The sequence below is a fragment of the Condylura cristata genome, unplaced genomic scaffold (genome assembly GCF_000260355.1).
Source record: "Condylura cristata isolate star-nosed mole 26May11 unplaced genomic scaffold, ConCri1.0 scaffold00018, whole genome shotgun sequence".
Lineage (NCBI taxonomy): Eukaryota > Metazoa > Chordata > Mammalia > Eulipotyphla > Talpidae > Condylura > Condylura cristata.
This window is the reverse complement of record NW_004567119.1, coordinates 18,318,312-18,336,430: the sequence shown is the minus strand read 5'-3', so window position 1 is coordinate 18,336,430 and position 18,119 is coordinate 18,318,312. Positions and strand designations below refer to the sequence as shown.

General features: G+C 39.1%; 1 pseudogene; it reads right to left on the bottom strand.

The window, feature by feature from the left end:
• Window positions 1–1,224: 1,224 nt before the first annotated feature.
• LOC101622427 lies at window positions 1,225–1,760 on the bottom strand (annotated as a pseudogene).
• Window positions 1,761–18,119: the final 16,359 nt, after the last annotated feature.

Genomic DNA, 18,119 nt, shown 5'->3' with positions numbered 1-18,119 from the left:
TTTGTTTACCATGTAAACTTCAATTGTACTGTTTTTCACCTCAGCAACTGTATATTTCCCATAGACACCCACTTGTGAATGTCCTGTCACTGGGCACTACAAAACTATTTCCTCTTTGCTCCTTCCCTCAGGTAGTTTTTATTGTTTTAATTGCTTTAACTTTTCTTTATGTTGCATAAATGAGTGAGTTGTACTGACCATTCTTATGCTGACTTATTTCATCACTTAATTCCCTCAAGGTCTATCCATGTTGTTGAAAATGACAAGATTTCATCTTTTCTTTTTTAATACCTGAGTAGTATTCCACCAAGTGTGTATAGCACATCTTCCCAATCTACTTGCCCGTTGTTGGGCAGCTGGGTTGTTTCCATGTACTGACCACTGTAAACAGTGATGTGATGAATATAGACATGTATATGTCTTTATAAATTAGTACTTCCATGTTCTTCAGAATTGGGATTACTGGAGCATATAACATATCATTTTAATGCTTCAGAAACTTCTATACAGTTTTTCAAAGTGGCTCTGCCCAGTTACATTCCTGCCAACCATTCATGACAGTTTATTTTTCTTCACATCTTCACCAACACTATTATTTTTTGACTCTTTGATAATAGAAATGAGTGGCTATTTGGTACCTAAGTGTTTATTGTTTTGCCTTCATTTTCTTTTTTCTATTGTTGCTGTCTCTTTCTTTGTTTTTGAGCAGTCTATTTTATAGATATACAGACTTTGGACTCTGAAGGACTCTTAGATTGGCACATCAAAAACCTTTATTGTAATGTAAAAATTCTTTTAACTGCATGCGTAGGAGGTGGGTTTTCAATCACTATTCACATACTTTAAATAAGAGCAAGTTGAAATTGTCCAAAAACATCAATGAAGAGCAATGATACTTTTCTCAGACTCCCTTGAAATTGGAGGTTTAATATTTACTAAGTTTATACCAGTGAGATGGGAGCATCATTTTCAAATGAGAGATTAAAAAATATTAATTCAAAAGAAAAGTTGCATTCCCAAGTTTATTACAGTGCTATTTACTATAGCTAAATCATGGAAACAACCTAAGTGTCCCAAGCAGATGAGTGGATCAAGAAGATGTGTTCAATATACACAGTGGAATACTACCTAGCCATCAAAAAGATAAACTCATGCCACTTGTGACAACTTGGGTGGAGCTGGAAGAGATAATGTAAGGGAAAAGATAAGCTTTGGATAGTATCACTAAGAGAGTTTTGCTCTCTTGGTGTCAGGCCCATCTACTTCTCTTTGCCTTACTTTGACAACTTTCTGTTTTGTCCTCTACAAAGTCATGCTCTCCAAGATTGGCAAATGTGTACCCATGGTAGCCAAAAACATCTCCTATAAAGAACTTAATGCTATTTTTGACAGATCTGGTCAGCTTCAACTATAATACCTGCTGGAGCAGCAAGTAACATAAGCATCAAACTGAGTGAAAAAAAAAACATTGAGGTTCTCAGTGTCCACTTTCATATCTACCATGGGGCTGAGATTCTAGGCTCACTCTGAAGAGCCATTATATGGATCAGAAACTGAGCCCTGGAGTCTTCTGGAGTTACCTGTCGATGATCCAGCAAGATCAGTCCTTTCACTTCTGCCAGGATGAGATTCTTGGTAATTTCAACCCTGAATCCTCTCATGCCTATAAAAAGCATCCGGGAAGCCTATAAGCTTTGCTCACTCTCCAATCCCCATGGACAGATCAACTGGTCATGTGAAGTTGCTTCCTCTCAGCTCATGCAGCTGCCAACCTCCTCTGCTTTTCACCCAGAATCCAACTCCAAATTTTGTTCTTGAATACGGTTCAGCAAACCCAAAGTTTACCCTGCAAGCCATCACCTGCCCTCTTTACCATTTGCTCGGCTCACTTATATTTCTACATTTCAGGCATTCTTTCTAAGATCTTTTTCTTTATGCTAAAATATATACTTAAAGGTTTAGTAGAAATATCTTAATTGCATATCCTTTTTTTAAATCTGAAAAGGTTAAATTATATTCTTTTTTTAAAAAAGGTAGTCTTGCTGTTTATAAACTTTAGATGGTGAATTATTACTTATGAATATTTTAAAAATACCATACCATGGTCTTCTAGATTGTGTTATTGTTGAGAAATTAGATGTCTAATACTTCTTTCTGTGTAAGTAAATTCTCTTCTTTTAACTGCTTCTTTGTTATGTATAGTTTTACTATGATAAGTAAAAATGTGTTCTGCAAACAGTTCATTTGATTCCTTCAATCTGTGTCTTGGAGTGTTTAATCAGTTTGGATAGTTCTCAGCCAATGTTTCTTCAAATATCTTCTCTGCTCTATTCTCTTTTCTCCTTGGGGAGCTTCAAGTTAATGTAGGTCAGATGTATTCATCCTAATCTCCATCTTCCACCCATTTTCCACTTCTTTTCTTTTTTTTTTCTTTCAAGCAAAGAACATGCAATTTTGCAGATAGGAGAGAGGTGTTTTGTGGAATGATAAAGACAAAGATTAATTATTTGGAATCTCTTTATCCTTGTTTGGTATATATATTCCTTTTTGCTTTATACTATGTCTCTATTGTTTTAAAATTAATTTTATTGATGTAATATCATTTTTGGCATGATACAGATTTAAGAAGTACAGCGTTATTTTCAGCAGCTCTCATCTCATGGTTTTATATTCCTAGCTACAGTGAAGTTCATTGAGTTTCTTTTCTTTTTCAAGTTAAAAGGAATATGATCTCACCTGCCCAAAAGGTAAGAACCCCTTTAAATGACAGTGTATCATCTCCTTTTTGTACCATTAAGTTGTTACTAGGGTCTTCTATTTTATAATCATGGACAGTTTTGCATTTATGAAAGTTAGAAGAAATATTTAGGAATACCCTAGAGGATTAACAAGAATGCATTTTCCATCATTGGCATGTGCTAAAAGTTCTGATCAGTCTGTTTGTTTTATTTTTTGGTGGTGGTAAATTTATTTTCTTAAAGCTCAATAAAATTAGTCTCTTTACTGTTGTTTTTGGTAACATCTGAATGTAATCAGCCCATACTATCCAAGAGGCAAAGGCTAAATGACTTTAGCAGATCTGGATTTAATTAAGATAAACAGGTATTGAAAGATAGGAAACCTGTGTTTCTGAATAGATTCCCTTTTATTGGCCAGTGAAGAAAATGAGATTGCACATTTCACCACTTAATCACTGGTTTTGGTATTTTAAATTTTAGTTTATTAATTTATTATTAATTCATTTTACATTTTTGCTAGTTTTATAGATCAACAAAGTCATCTTGTTTGAATTATTATTTCTTTTATGATGAGTGTAGATAATTATGGTATCTCAAGGTACGAGGAATATACTAGATGTATACTTTACAAGGACAGTACTGGAGTGCTAGGTGTATGCATTTACATAAGGGGTCTTCATGGGGCAGTAGTTAGTAGAAGTCGCAGCTCAATGCAAAAATCTTGGAATGCTTCATGAAGCAGAGGGCCACTTGGAAAAGGAGGACTTTTGATATATATTGCTCTGTACTGAGTTGCTCAGTGTTCATTCACTAATTATGCTCTTACATTGCCTCAGTAATGAGAATTTAATGTCAAAACACAAAACCTGGATAGATAGACAGATAGGTAGATAGATAGATAATACATATAGTATGTATAAATACATAACAGGGGGCAGATGTATCCTTCTTGGCCAGACTCAGCTGCTTTAGCTGACTCCTCTAAACGAAACAAAGCTGCCCCCATGGGCAAGTTTACCTAAATCTTCACTGATAATCTGGAACCTGTCAGGCCTGACTTGTTAACTTACTTGGTTTAAAGTACTGGTTCCCCAACATCTACACACATTCATACACACTTTAAGTAAGTCAACAAGTCAGGCCTGGCAGGTTCCAGATTATCAGTGAAGATTTAGGTAAACTTGCCCATGGGGGCAGCTTTGTTTCGTTTAGAGGAGTCAGCTAAGCAGCTGAGTCTGGCCAAGAAGGATGCGTCTGCCCCCAGTTAGTATTTACCGCAAAGCCATCCACAAGAGGAGCAAAGTGAAATAGATGGGAAGGGGCTTATGCTGTCAACAGAGAGAGGAGCCTAGAGGGTTCTCTGCTCACGACAGGGGGGCTCTGGTCATCACTGGGTAAGAGGCTTTTCACTTAGAACACAGCACTTCTATTGTTCTCTGATGTAATGAAACCAACTCACTTAAGGGGCAGGCACTGAGTCCTCTTATTCTCCAATCCTCACTCTTGAAAGTGGCTTGTCTGACTTCATAAACACAAGGTTGGGGCATTCTTCATGTTAGTTTCAGCGGGTAGGTAGAATGGTTAAGAATTATTTATAGTCCTCTTCATCTTTGGTATTTCTGTAGTTTTTTACTCTGCATGAAATGACAGGATTTTGAAAACAGTGACAGATTTTCTGGTAACAGTTATTCTATAGCCACGTTCTTCCTTTCAAAGGCCAGGGAGGTCTGCAGAGAAGGAAAAGGAAAGCATTCCCAGGTAGGCTTGAGAAGTTAGGACCACACAACCGGAAATAAACCATATTTTGAGCTTTTGCCATTAAAGTCCATGGCAACAAGTAGAAAAAGGAGCCCAGGTCAATGGTCATTCTATGACAGTGTAAATGGCCTGCCCCACCCTACAGAAGGGTGGAGCTGGGCAGGGAGGGGAAGCTGAATGGCCTGGAAAAAAATGTCTGAGGGAAGCACAAGGAGAGAGGTGGAAAGAAACGAAGGAGGAAGAAGGCTGGAAGAGGCAATGGACTTGTACCAGAGCCTTGGGGATCATTGAGGGAGCTTGAATCAGACTTGGGTGAGAGAACTGCATTTTTAACAGAAGTTAAAAATGGCAGCCTTTGTCTTGATGTTGATTTGTCTTGATGTTGATTTGCTCTTTTCTTTCTAGTCTTGTGTGGTTCCTTTGGCCCCTTTCATTAGATTTCCCACCAGTAGATGCCTTAGGCTTGTGGTGAGATTTTAGGCCTCAGTGACCCTGCTTTGACCAACCCTGTTTGGTGGGCATTTACGCACAAAGGGATGGGAATCGTTGGCTATTTCATGGAGAACTTTTACACTGTTTTCTTCCTCTTCACTTCTCTTTATAGCACACTAGTTGTCTCTCTATTGCACACTAATTGCTTAAAGTTATTTTCTATCAAATGTCCTATGCATCAGGGTATGTTTTGTCTTGGTGTGAGAATGGCAAAAGCCAGGCAAGCTTGAGGCTCCTGGGTGCCCTCACCCACTGCTGGGTGACAATTCCTAATTGTTATGAAAACAGAGTAAGGCTTTTAGACGTAGGGCTAAGTCATCCCCGTCTAAATTCTCCACATCTTCCCACTCTTTGTGGGGCTTTCAAAGCCCTGGTTAAAAATTTCTTACTCGGCTTACATCAAGGAGAGACACTGAACTTGTGGGCCGAGGTGATATTTGCAGCCAAGTTTCTGAAATCCAGAGGAAGCTAACAGGTAAATAGCTTTCTTTATGACATGCTCCCTGCACAAGGCTTGTTCTTTCTTGAGTGCTCATCAGGTAAGCTATCACCATCACACACAATTCATACTGCTGATAGGAGCGAGCCTAGTTGAGTAAATAATTTTTTGCAGCACTGTTATATAATGAGAAGAGCAATAATATATTAAAGCTTTTCTGTTGTCGTGCTGCTCTCTTCACAACCCTACTCTATTACGTTTTATCTCTCTCCTTTTCATTCCAATAAACTTCTTTATCTGTTCCTACCTATTCTGTTATCGCTTTTCTACTGCTATCCTTTTAAGTACTCTTTTTATTTATTTAGAGTTAGTTTTCCTCCTTCTTTTAGAACTCTCCATCTCAGGAATCCCAACAGGGTGCTGCATTGCTGTTACTGACCTGCTGACACTGGTCCTGATCAAAAGTCTGAATTTTAATTTCAACTACATCGCTGAAGATTTACCTCCTAATCGACTTGCTATGTGAATTCATTCTCCAGGTGATAGACTAAACATAGCTCGTGAAAAGCCCCTAATAGAGAAAGAAAACAAAACAAAACAACACGGAATTCTGATTGTTCATTTTTAGAGCAGCATTGGAAAGATAGGTAAATACTGGAGCTATTTATATCAGCTGTCACTCTGCTTTACCAGAGAGGTAACTGCCGTGCCTTTAAACAATTCTGCCCGATATCTGTTTGGGTGGGTGATAACTGGAAAACATTTTCATTGTCAAGAACTACACATTTGAATGCCATTTTCCATTTTAATGGAGTTGGAAGCTTTAAGAACAGTCGGACGGGAAATCTTCAACTGACCCGGAATCCACTGTTACTTTATACACGTAAATAAATGGTTGCAATTTTGTCTCTATAAATACATAATCTTATCCACAGCTATTTTAAAATTGAGAATGAAAGAAAAAAATAACTTCAATATTTTGGAACTGGTTATACAGAATTGTCTCTAGATATATGATTTTCTCTGGGAAAAAATATGCAAACATTTGGTGTATTTAAAATAAGTATACTGTTGTCATGCTAAATATATGTTGCAACATTTATTTTGCTTTCCTGAAAAATAGCCAGTGCTCTAGGTTATGTGGTTGCTTCCAAAAGTTTCTTTTCTTTGGTAAACCTTGTATCAAACCAATGTAGCCTGTGCTTGAGAACATATGTTTTACAGTTTTATGAACTGGCTCATTTCCTTTTGCCTTGTCATTTAGATTTTTGACTTAAAAAAATCCAAAACCTATTAAAGGAGCTCATTGAATATAAATTTAGAGATAATGGAATGTAAAAACTGGATATTTAATTCTGTTTTTGGTGCACTGTATCAAAAACTTTATAAATAGTTTTATTTACTTTTGTTTTCATTATACAATTATGTATTTGAAAATTTGATACACTGTTAAAGCACTTTATTTTCTTTTATTTCTGTACCCCAGTTTTATGTTGTAAACATTCATACCATACCTGTGAGAGGGGGGAAATAAAACAAAACACCTCTCTTTTCATTAATAGGGCCAGAGAACCTGGTTTAATTCATTTTCCAATGTACATGATACATAAAGGAAAAGTCCTGTCTCTTTGAAAGCCATTCCGTGGAGCCGGCATTATATCTTTCAAAACACGCTCTCTGGGCTCTCCCTGGTGGTGCAGTGGGCTAGGATGCAGCACTGCAAGCTAGGCATAGCTGCTTCAGTGCCAGTTCGATCCCCGGCCCCGGAGGTGACCCACATGGCATGGCAGACCTCTCCCGTCTCGCCCACTGTGCCCCTCAGCAGTGTACTTCGTCGATCTGCCTGTTCTGCTCCCCACTGTGTCTCTGGTGAAACCTCTCACCACCCCTGCACCTCTGGCTTGTGTGCTAGTTCTGTATGCATAAATAAATAAATCTTAAAACAAACAAACAAACAAACATACTCTCTTTGGTGGAAAGAGTACATGTTAATATTGTAACTCCATGAACTGAATAGTGAGTTCTGGCCACTGCTCCTTCAGCTGCACATCTTAGCATTATTTTACTTCTCCGGGTCCTGTTTCCCTCCCATTGGTAAAACTCATCTTTGCCTTTACATGCAGGGTGTTGAATATAACATGAGGTGATCGATGAAAAATGTTTTGCGAGTGAGTCTTCCCTGATGCAGGAGTCACGATTGCCTTTAACCGCAGATCTTCACGTGATCACCCTTTGGTGACCGGCAAGACTCATGTGATGCAATTGAAAATAAATTAAAACTGTCTGGTAACCCAGACACAAAAGTGCTTATTCTGACTATCTTACTGACTTGTTAGCAATGCTAGCAGTTATTTTCACCTTGCTGTTTGTCAGTAGATTCAAACATGCTGTCAAGATAAGGAGACTGACTCATGTTATAGTGTCACTGTGAACTACAACCAATAAAAAGATTTCTCTGTTTAGAAAAATCAGATGAGACACTGAAAATACTGTACAAACAGTGTTATAATTCTACCTTCCTAGCATGGTTTCTGGGAATAATGCATTCATAAATCCAAATCATGCAATGACTTTGGTACAATGTAAGCAAGTATAATATTCTTGCTTATTTGTCCTATCCAAGTGCTCTTAATTCTTGAGATAGTTAATTCATATTTTCCAGAATTGACAATAACTAGTCACATTTCCATTGTAACTGTGTAAGCTCCACTATTGCACCTTCCGGTTAACCTAAGGAAGTCACATGTTTGTTTTTCTAGTCAATGCTGTAGGAATAAGAACACAGATTAATTGTTTGGAGAATATTCTTGGAAATACGCTCCGATCATGGGGAGGAAAAGAAAATCTTAATGATCAAGTCCCTTTATAGGAAGCCCCTCATTTACAGACATCACATCACCAATCTACAATAACATGAGGTAATTGAAGGGTCAAAGAGGCACCCAGGACTCTCCTTGGAAGAACTGGGTGGAAAATGGTATCATCCAGACACTTAGTGAAACCAGGGTCCCAGGGCAGGAGCTGCAGGGCCACCAGATGTGGACTGTAGAATGGACTGATCAGGCATGAGCTATGAGCTGAGCGGCCCAATCAGACTTGTAGGTGGGGGTGAAGGGGGCGGGTACCCTGGAAGAGTAGCCAGCTTGGAGACTCTATTCCTGACCTCCAAAGCAGCATCCGAAGCTGAACTCCAAAGAAAGAAGAGAAGCTGAAAGAGGTCATAGAGCCAAATGCCACTGCATACTCATCCAGGCTGCCTCTGACCTCCCCTGAAAAGAGCACCAGAGGTGGGGGCCTGGTGTCTCAAAGGGCTGTTTGTTGCTGGCATGAGCCAATAACAACACGGAACTATCTGGGGAATTTTTGACACTGCCTATGGAGACCAGGTGACTGTGCTGTTGATGGGCGAAGTGCCCTCGTGCAGGTCACTTTTGACCGCTGCTAACACAGTGTGTCCTATCGTCCAGCACTACCTCCTGCTGTGGTAGCCTCCATGCTGACTGGCTCAGTCTCCAGTGCTGTCCGTCTCGAGTACGAGACTATGGCTGGAGCTGTTGTGGTGTCCGCTGGGCAGCCCCTCCTGGAAGGACCTCCAGCTGCTGTGACTTGACCCCTAGACTGCTGATTGCCACTGTGCCACAAGCTTGTGGCACATGATTGGCAGGACGGTGCCATCTTGGATGAGGCCCTTTATTTGGGACATCTGGACAGTGGACACTTGCAGGTGAGATAGCCAGAAACTTGTGGCCCTAGGAACTTTGTCTCCTCTGTTTGTTAATCAACACGGTTGTTGTTCCTGAGTGTTCTTGCAATTGTGTGCATGGGTGAAGAACCCACAGAGAGGGTAACCTGTCTTCTACCTGGCCACTATCCTCTGGATGCTCTAGCCCCTCCTGGAACCCTGTTCCACGACTTTACTCCTGGGCATGTTTGACTCCCAGTGAACTGCTTCCTTCAAGTGCATTCACCCTGAAGCAACTTCCTTCACTTTTCTCAGTGCCCCTAAGCCAGATGGATACTACTACTTATTAGCAAGTTAATTAAGTTTTGCTTAAGGTTTAATGGATTATAAGGGGAAGTATTTATATTAGACACTACAGAGCAAAACTTCCCATTAGAAATATAAAAATTCCCACGAGCTATCCATCACCTATTCACCTGCCCACCAAAGGGAAGAGCCACCCAACTGCCAAGTGAGTCACACTGGAGAGCCCAGGACATTAAAAATCTCAGCTTTTCATGTTATTAAACCTCATTTTCCCTTTGCTACTTTTACCCATCAGCACTCATTTATTTGAAAGTACTTTCAGTGCTTATGCATTTCAGACTTTGCACCTTATCAGCAGTTACCTCTGTCTCTCCATTTACATTTCCCCCTTTACAGGAATCTCCTGTTTCTTTTTTTGCTTTATTTCTCTTTATTCCTCTGTCTCGGGAGGCAGGAGATGCAGTTTCCCAGCCTCTAACAGCCTTCATTCATGGACAGGGGGATATGTTAAGCCTGAAGGACACATCCATTAACATCCAAATTGGGCAAAACATGCGTGGCCAGTGCTGTGATGGATGCCCATTTAGACTTGGCATAAGTTATGTAGAATGGGTCACATTCTAATAGTCCAACCATTCTCCTTTTTATACTTATAAATGTGTTAGTTACCACATTTGTTTAATAAACATTTATTGATTTGCTACTATGTATCTGTGGGACTTCTGTGCACAAGGAGGAGGGGAAAGAGGTAGAGTATTTAGCAGAGCATACCTTTTTTTAAATATATAATTTTGTTTAAAGATTTATTTGTGCATACAGAACTAGGGTACAGGCCAGAGGTTCAGGGATGGTGAGAGGATTCACCAGAGACAGAGCGGGGAGCATAACAGGCAGATGGACGAAGTACACCGCTGAGGGGAGCAGCGGGCAAGACGGGAGAGGTCTGCCGCGCCATGTGGGTCACCTCCAGGGCCAGGGATCAAACTGGCCACTGTGGCCAGCTTGCGGTGCTGCATTCTAACCCACTGCACCAACAGGGAGGGCCCAGAGAATGCTTTTTGATGAAAAACAAAATTGAAATGGAATTTGAATGGAGAATTGTTTACCTAGGAGTGAGAACATAGGTCTGGGCAGACAGGAGTAGCTCTCCCAAAGTGATAGAACAATTAGCAATATTAACTAAAGCTTACAAAGTGTAGGGAAGATTCACAGGAGAAAAAGAAGGAAACAGCAGGGCCAGATGGCAAAAGCCCTTTTATTTATGCTAAGTGTTTGGACTTTATTATATAGGTGATAAAAAATGAATAGTTTTAAGCAGTTGGAAGGAAATGATCTATGCTATCTTTCAGCGCAATCATTCAGGTAGTAAAGTGAATGATTGCTAAGAAGTACTAAAACTTAAAAGAAGAACAGTTAAGACAGTTTTTGGAGGGAGACTACAGAGGACATCACAGATTTGAGATCTACAGAGACTATGGAATCTGCTAGACTTGCGACTAAGGCAATGAAGCGGTAGAGGGGTGGAGAGGAAAGACTGACCGTTGATTCCATAGTTCTGATTCATGCGGCCGTTTGGAGATGGCACCACCAGAGACAATTGTGAGTATGAGGTGAAAACTGATTTGGAGAAAATCAAGGATCAACATTATTTATTGCTTACTTATTCGCTAATTTCTTTGCTTATAATATATTCAAATTTCTCTTTTAACTTGTATTATTAAACTTTTCAGTAAGAATAGTTTACAACAGTGTACATGATCTGGGGGTATAGCTTTACACCTCCTTACATGTTTGTCACAGCACGAACACCGCAACACCCCTCTTCCTCGGGGATAGTCCATTGGGTGTCCTCCCCTCCTGGCTTTTCTCTTGCCAGGCTGAATTCTCAGTCAGATTTCTAGAGTTTCCTTTTGGATTTGGTTTTAGATGGCCCTTTGTTCTATTTCTCTGTATTCCACATATAAATTAAACTATCTGGCAGCCATCTTTCTCCTTCTGCTTTATTTGTTTAGCCTTATCTCTCTGGTTCCATCCATGTTGCTGCTCATAGATGATGTGGCGTACACACACAATGGAATACTATTCAATTATTAAAAAAAGATAAACTTGTGTCATTTGTGACAATGTGGGTGGAACCAGAAGACATAGTACTAAACCAAGTCAGAAGGAAAAAGATCTAGCAGGTGGTGTCACTTAGTTGTGGAACGGAGATTAACAAAACAAAGGATCACACTAAACCCACCCAATAACCAACACTAAAAGCTGACTCTAGAATTGAGTGATGGGGGCGGGGAGAGGAAGGGAGAAGGAGGAACGCAAGTAGCGAGGGGCTCAATGGGCGATGGGGGTGGGGGGGTGGGGACTTTCAGCACCTCGATTGCGGGGTGGCACCACACACCTGAGGGGGTGTGATCCTGCGCCCCTGAATTACATACGGTGTTGTAAGCCATTGTTACTTCAATTAAAAAACAAACAAAAAAACCTTATCTTCCTGAAATAGATTAAGTTGCTGTTTAAAATGAACGTACTAAAAATAAATTTGACATTTCACTGGTTCAGAATCAGCATTGTGAGCTCAATTAATAAAATTAGTTAATTGAATTACTCATTCCTTTGATAGAGTCTCTAGTTGCTATCAAAAAACATGTTTTGCTCTGAGGCGACAGTGTAATAGGGGATCGGTGGGTTTGCTTACCCTACATGGCTGGAGCTTGCTTAGATTTCAGCGTTCGTATGTTAGTCCACTTTGCTTTTCAGGCTCCCGGTTTTAACTGTTTTTGAGAATGGATTAACATCGAAACAAACCGCTTCTTAAATCTCTATTCTTTAGGGTAGATTTTTCTGTATATATAATAAAAGTGAATATATAAATTAATTTTATAAATTACATGCACATCTGAGGACCCTAAGGGACTCTCCTTGAGTAATTGCATAAATTTAGAGCCCAAACATGCCATCAATTTTGGTGGTGGAGATACTATATACATATTAAAATAGAAATGGATTGTTTAAGGCAACACAAACTATAATTGATTATGTAGTTGCTATTGGTTCTTGTTTTCATTAGGACTGTGTATGTGAAAACAATATTTATTAAGCAATAACCTTTGGTTTTATACTTAAAAAGTTTAGATATTCTTAACTTTTTTTTTTCATTTATTGGTTACAGCTGATAGCTTTACTGATCTAACAAGATGGAGAAAATTTATTCATAGAATAAAGAGGGTTGGGCTCACCTAAACAATAAATAGTTCCCTGAGAATAAATAGCACTAGACTTACCAGACAGTTAGGGGCTTTGGAGTATAATCAAGCATAGAAGGAATGGAGCATTGGGTCCAGGAAAATGACAGAACGCTGTGAGCTTTGTGGTCTCATTTTCCCCCACAATGCCTATGTTACTAAATTTACAAGTAAACTTAGTATACTCATAACATCATGTGATGAGCTATTTTATACTGAGATGCAAGGTATTAGGGATTTGCAGAGATCATAGATTTCTGGATTTTCCTTGGACACAATATTGACTATTCAATCCAAATTTACTTCTATTTTTTAAAATATTTATTTATTTATACATACAGAATTTATTTATACATACAGAATACAGGCCAGAGGTGTGAGAGGTGAGAGGATTTACCAGAGACAGAGTGGGGAGCAGGACAGGCAGATGTACTGAAATCCACTGCTGAGGGGAGCAGTGAGTGAGACAGGAGAGGTCTGTACCATGTGGGTCATCTCCCTGGTCGGGGATCAAACTCCTGTTGCAGTGGCTTCATTGTGCTGGATTTTTACCCCTTGTGCCACCAGGGAGGGCCCAATTTACTTCTATTCTTAAAGGAGAGTCCCAAAATGTTTACTAGCTTACATTTACACAAGAATTAGTTCAAAAGTAAAAGACTAAAAAGCACTGTGGCTCATGCACTTGCAAATGATTTTTAACTCCAATTACATTTGTAACTATCACATGGATGGGTGTTTCTGTCATTTTCTTTACATAACATAAACATACGTGTTTTATTTCTCCTATTAGACTATTCACTATTTTTAGGCAAAGATCTACTACATTTTTTTTTTTTAAGATTTGTTTATTCATACAGAATTGGGGTGGAGGGTGAGAGGATTCACCAGTGACAGAGTGGGGAGCAGAACAGGCAGATCAACGAAGTACACTGCTGAGGGGAGCAGCGGGTGGGTCAGGAGAGGTCTGCCACGCCAGGTGGTCTCCTCCAGGGTAAGCGGGCATCGAACTCATGTGGAAGTGGCTTTAGCTTCTTAGTGCTGTGCTTTAACCCGCTGCACCACCAGGGAGGGCTGATCTACTACATGTCATTGATTGTCTCACTAGCTCAATGACTGCAATAATAGGTTGCTGTTAGCATGAGTGAACCCCAACATGGAAGGGACAAACCCATTGACAAGGGAGTTGGGAAAATCGAATGAAGGAATTAATAGAAGTAAAATAATATTGACTATTATAACCCATAGAATGGAAATACACAATAGGGTAAATATCTTGATTTTGACCCACATTGTTACGTTTCATTCAAGTTTCAGTAAGTGATGTACACATGTAACTATCAAGCAAAAACCAAAATTAAATAAAATCCAATAACCCGTGGCTTAAAGTAATAGAAAAGGGAAGGTATATTAGTGTGAGGCGAGCTTAGGGGTTGACCAGGGCTGTAAGTGTACAGTCAGTCACTAGTTCTCAGAAAAGATCCTCAGAGTACCTGTATCACAGTCACATGATGCATTTCACAGTGGAGATATATGAGCTCATGCCAAGTCAGAGTTTCTGGAAGACAGGACTCAAGAATAAGCATGTTTAATCTGTAACACCCAGTCATTTTGATGTGCTCAAGTTGAAAACCACTGCCCGAGAATATAGATCTCTGTGTTTGCAGAGCTGAAGAATATGACTGATAGAGTGTCAGCAAAAAACAGCAAGGGAATATTTGTGGGTAACTAGTGAGGCAAGTTGGTGTGTTGTTCTAATGGGTTTATAAAACAGATTAGCCAGAACCTTGAATAAGGTCATTTAATTTTCCTGGTCCTCAGTCTTTCTTCCTTGAACAAACAAATATAACTTACTCCAGGAGAATTACAAGCAGACAATTTTATACACACATATACATAGTGCTTAATAAAGGTGTAGTTGTGATTTGTTGAACCCTGTAAAAGGAGTTTGTACTTAAAATTTGTTTTTGTTTTTTAAAAATAATTTTTTAAAAGATTTATTTATGCATACAGAAATTATTTATACATACATACATTTATTTATGCATACAAGCCAGAGGTGCAGGAGCAGTGAGAACATTCATCATAGACAGCATGGGGAGGGGAGCAGCAGGTGGGTCAGGAGAGATCTGCCGCACCATGTGGGTCACCTCAGGGACCTGGGATTGACTGTGCGCGGAAGTGGCTGCAACTAGCTTGCAGTGCTGCGTCCTTACCCATTGCGCCACCAGGGAGGGCCCTGTACTTAAAATTTGTAACTCTAGTTCCATAAAACTGCTGAGAAGCATAAAGATCCCACATGAAGAAACATGTGATGTAAACAGGGCTTTTAGCCAACCCAATCATCAGCAATACTGCATACATAGAGGGCAAGTATGATCCCCTCTATAGCCTGAGAGAAAAGGAAATAAAGTGTGTTTCAAGAACATAGAAGAATAATGCAATTTTCTTAACTGCTCTATGCCAGGACATGATTACAATGGAAAAGTGTAACTTCCTAAAGAGCAAAAGGAAATCATTTTGACTATATTTGGTGGTTTAGAAAAGATAAGTTCTGTGACAACCAAAGCTAAAATTATAGCTCCAAGGAAGTCGAAGACGAACAAGTTTATGTTGTATATGTGATTAAATCTCCGAGGAGCATGGCAAGACCTGAAGTGGGAGGAAGAGAAATAATAGGTAAATCTGTAAATGTTCAGGCTTCCTGAAGCACAGTGGTGCAGCTTGTGTGCTTCCATGAGGAAATAACTGTTTGAGGCGTTGGGTCCTGATAAAGATAGAGAGCAGTTGTGATTGAGTTCTAACACAATTGCATGAGTTTCTCAAGGCTGGAGCATATTGGATCCATTTTGTTTTTCAGTGTCAGAAAGTGAGAATTTGACCATTTAGACAATTGTGATAAGTTGATTTTAAAATTTTATAGGTTTTTTTTTTAAGTTTTTTTTTTTTTTCAGATTTATTTATTTATTCGTACAGAACTGGGGTACAGGCCAGAGATGCGGAGGGTGAAGAGGATTCACCAGAGACAGAGCGGGAAGCAGAACAGGCAGATCCACGAAGTACACTGCTGAGGGGAGCAGCGGGCGGGTCAGGAGAGGTCTGCCGCGCCATGTGGTCACCTCCGGGACAGGCGGGGATCGAACTCATGCGGAAGTGGCTTTAGTTTCTCAGTGCAGTGCTTTAACCCGCTGCGCCAACAGGGAGGGCCTAGGTTTTTTTTTTTCTTATTGGAAAGGAAGGAAGCTCTAGAGACTCCTAGAACAATTATCTATTGTTTATTAAATGGTTGTAGCTCCTGTGCTGAGTCATCAGAAAGAAGCATATTCTGGTAGTATATGGATTACTAGCAGCAGGCGGTTAACGAAGAAAACAAGACTTCCTTATAAATCGGGTGCAAGTTTTATTGAGATATAACTGACAGACAATTGCCCAAGTTTAAGGTATAGAATGGGTTGATTACTTAGTTTACTTTTCTATTGTAAAATCAATGAGTGAATATCTCTCTCACATCACATGATTACCATTTCTTTGAGGGGGCAGGGAATGAGAACATTTAAGATACACTGTTTAGCAACTTTCAAACTTTTAATCCAGTTTAATCATTATAATCCCATATTGTTCTTGGCAGTTATAACTGGTTTATTACTAGAAGATTTTACTCTCCCGCCAACATCTCCTCATCCTCCCCACCTTCGACTGCCCCCACCATTTTACTCTATGATTCTATGCATTTAACTTTTTCAGATTCCACATACAAGTGAGATCTCACAGTATATTTTTTCTTCTGACATGTGACTTACTATTGTGAATGATACTACAGTGAACCTGCATGTTTAACTGTCTCTTGAAGATACTGACTGACTGTCCTTTAAATATATACCTGAAAGTGGTGTTGCTGCATCACATGGTATATATTTTTTTTTGAGGAAACTACTTTTTATAGTGACTGAATCAATTTACATTCCCACCAATAGTGCCACAGTTTCCCCTCTTGCCATATTTTGGTGATCCCTTTTATTCATTTTTTTTTTAAATTATAACCAGTTTAACAGCTATGAGATGATATCTCTCTGTGGTTTCAATTTGCATTTTCCTCATTGTTGGTGATATTGAGCATCTTTTCAAATTCTTATTGACCATCTGTAGATCTGTTTTGGAAAAGTGTCTATTCAGATCCTCTATTTTTTTAAAAAGATTTATTTATTTATGTACACAGAACTGAGGTGCAGGCCAGAGGTGCAGGGGCGGTAAGAGGATTCACCAGAGACAGAGTGGGGAGCAGAACAGTCAGATTGACTATGTACACTGCTAAGGGGAGCAGCGGGCGTGTCAGGAGAGGTCTGCCACGCCATGTGGGATCTCCCTGGCCGGGGATTGAACTCATGCTGAAGCTGCTGTGGCTAGCTTAGCAGTGCTGTGCTCTATTTAACCCGTTGAGCCACCAGGGAGGCCCACCTCTGTTCATTTTTTTAATCATATTTTTTGGTTGTTGTATAAATAATGTTTTGTCTATTAACCCTTTATCAGATCTATTATCAGTAAATATTTTCACCCATTCTGTAGCTTGCCTTTTCAATTTGTTTATGGTTTTCTTTACAATGCAGAAGATTTTAAGTGTATTGTTTTCTATGGTGTTGTAAATCAATGTTACCTCAATGAAAAATGATACAAAGAATTTTGATGTTATTTTTGTTTTCATTAACTTTTCTTTGGGTATCAAATGAAAAAAAATCGTTATCATTAACAATGTCAAGGAATTTTCCCATATTGTTTTTCTAGTAGTTTTATAGTTTCATTTTACATTCAAGTCTTTAATTCATTTCAAGTTACATTTGTGAGTGTTATAAAATAGTGTTGGAATTTCATCCTCCTGAATACGGTTTTTCAATTTTCCCAACACCATTAATTGAAGAGACTGTACTTTTCCTATTGAGTATTCTTGGCTCACTTGTCAAACATTATTCACTGAATAAGCAAGGATTTATTTATGGGCTCTATATCCTGTTCCATTGGGTCTCTGTATCTAATTTTATATCAGTACCCTCTTACTTTGATTACTGTAATTTGTAATACAGTTTGAAATCAGTACTTTTAGTTATGTTGTTTTTCAGGATTGCTTTGACTATTTAGGGTCTTTGTAGGGCCACACAAATTGAAAGGTTGCTATTCTTAAGTAGCAATCTGTGAAAATGCCATTGAAACTCTAATAAGGATTACCTTGAATTTATATTTTTACTTTTTAGTATTGCCATCCAAAGAATAGATTTAATGTTAATATTCAAGATGTTTCATTATATCACTGCTTCTAACATTAGAACTGTTTTTTTTTTAAATCTTAAGTCCAAACCAAGAAGTCCTTTCAGAAACAAAACAAGTGAGATAACCCTCTTCCTATTGTTAATAAAAGAGGAAGTCAATGGCAAAGCAAAGGGAGAGAAAGCCAAGGAACCACAGACATCAACAAG